Raw genomic sequence first — 2678 nt, 5'->3', positions numbered from 1 at the left:
GGCCGACTAGCCTGGTGCCCGGGGTACCCACTCAGCGATACTCACCTTTCGCAGCCACGCTCCCAAGCCCGTCAACAGGGCTCCTGCACCCCTCCAAATGGGTCTCGAGCCTACTTTCCCACTAACAACAAAACGACCTCCATTTTTCAATTTGACTAACCCAGCTAACTCACTTTACTCTGACCCCGGGGTCCCTTGGGTGGGAGTCACTCCTCCCCCCAATCACTCATCGCACCATGCATTCCCCATTCACTCCACACACACAGACCCGCTGGCCTCACTCACTCAACAAGTACTCACCTCACAACTCACCAACAACTCTTCAACACACACACCGCTGAACTCTGCCATCCTTCTAACTACATCCCCTAACTAACTGGTGCTCCCACGTCGTCCCTTAAACTAGTAGCACGTTCCTTTTAACACTACGTAGCTAAGCTACGTCCTCTCTACACATCCACAAGTCTGTCCATGTCCTCAAATCAATCATTTTATTTCCCAACCTAAATCTGGCTACAATCCCTCTAACTAATCCATTCCATGGACTCCATGAGGACTTACCCCTGCCCCATGGAGTCGGTCTAACTAAACTAACCCTTCCCCCTAACTAGTTTTCATCCTGTGCCCAGGGTAAGGGGGTCTTTCACCCCTTGCCCAGGAATCCTGTACACCCGAAAGTGAGGCTTGCCTTTTCCTTTTCCATGCGCAGCACCTGCGCGGCAACTCAGAGCTCGCGCACTTTGCACCTGGCCGTGACGTCATGCAGCTGCACGTGTTCCTCGTCCCTCCTTGGACGCTACCATCCGGCAGAGATACCCCTCCTGCCGGATTCCAACCACACGTGCAGCCATGACGTCACCGTGCGCAAAAAAAAACACAAGCCCCACGTCTCGAGGGGTTCCCCACGCGAACACATGTGCTTTGCCCGTTGGAGCTTAACACACACGATCGCGTGGAGAACCCGTCCGGTCCAAATCCATTTACCTGCCTAAACTTTGTCCGTCCGCGGGATCGGCAAATCCACCGCGTGCGTTTCCGGACCGGGACTTCACTCTCGCAAGCGAGCACGTGGTGGTCTCGTGCGTTGCACAGCACGAACCGTGTGCTCACTGCTGGGTGAACCCGGCACGGTCCACGAAATAGCTACAGCCGCTACTCGGCTTTCTCTCCTCTGTCGCCGTCTCCGTCTCCATTCCACACACGCATACCTGCGTGTTACGACGCACACAGTCCACTCCATTACATTCACACCGGGAGACGCGGCTGCGTGCTCCCGCATGCCAACCGACATCTCCCTCACATACCGCTCTCTCACACACACGGTCTCCCTTGCACACAGCGACCTTGCACACGGCCGTTCACTCACGCGTGCCTCACTACTCACACAAACCATACTACTCACACACGCGGGGGCACTCAACCGCTGTGCCTCATCCACACACCGTGCCTCACTCACACACGCGGGGGCACTAACCCGCGGTGCCTCACGCACACTGGCCGTTTCACTCACACACACGGCCTCACTCACACACACGGCGACACTCACACACGGTGCCTCATCCACACTGGCCGTTTCATCCACACACGCGGGGGCACTAACCCGCGGTACCTCACTCATACACACGGCGACACTCACACACGCGGTCTCTTCCACACACGGTGCCGCACTCACACCTTGCACCACACACACAGGGACAACCACACTGGGGATTTGTGTCCCCACAAGGGTCTCCGGGGCCTCTATACCCCCCAAGCTCTCCGTGCACCCGTCCACAGCACCCGTCCCCTCAACCTCGCAAAGCACGACCGAACTCACCTGGTCGTGACTCGCCTCAAGGGGGCATACTCCCTCCCCTCGTTCCTGGAGGAGGCCACCCAGGTGCTCGCACTGGGTCTCTACACGCTCCGCGAGCTCACCCCCATTGTCCTCCACTACCTCCGTGTGTGTGTGCACGTCACTTACCCCGTCTTCATCGTGTTTATTGGTCTCTGCTTCTTTCTGGCGTCTTTCCCTTATCTTTATGTAGGTCAACCTTGCTTTCTCTTTAAGTCGCTCCCGTCCTTCCCTGTTTTTCACTCCTTGCTCTTTCACGATCTCCGCGTACCTCATCCTTGCTCTCCGTATTAATTGTTCTTTTCTCTCCCTCGCAATTACTTTCACCTCGTCTCTTGTCTCCCGAATTACTTTTTCCTTACCCGCCTCCACCGCGGGCCTGTCAGCCGTTGCACCCCCTTCCAGCTCGTTTGTTCCGACACGTGGAGTCGCCATTTTAAGTTCCCTGCTCACGGCCTTCATGCCCGCCTGCAGGCATCGGCCCATGTTCTGCGTCTCACCCCGCAGCTTTTTCGTTTCTTCCCTCATTTGCTGTGTATTCGCATCCAACTTTTCGTTCATTTTTTCTATTCCGGCATTCCAGTAATCCAGTTTGTCCTTTATGCTCTGCGTGAGTTCCATAATCTGCCGCATTGTCACCTGCCCTGGCCACTCCCACTGACGACATTTAGTGGTGGAGTTATAATAAAAAAAACCGACCAGATGAACGGCATCGATGCCTTTCCCAACCTTCTGGTACGGGTTTCTCTTGCACGGTGATCTCGTCCTGAGCCATGGATTTTACATTACTATTACACATACCTAATCCACCCGGCACCCGCTCGCCTTGAGACGCCATCTTGCT

This window comes from Eptatretus burgeri, chromosome 5 (genome assembly GCF_056783735.1).
Source record: "Eptatretus burgeri isolate ZD-2024b chromosome 5, Ebu_testis_v1, whole genome shotgun sequence".
Classification (NCBI taxonomy): Eukaryota; Metazoa; Chordata; class Myxini; order Myxiniformes; family Myxinidae; genus Eptatretus; species Eptatretus burgeri.
The sequence above is the reverse complement of the archived record's forward strand: the minus strand, read 5'-3'. Positions refer to the sequence as shown.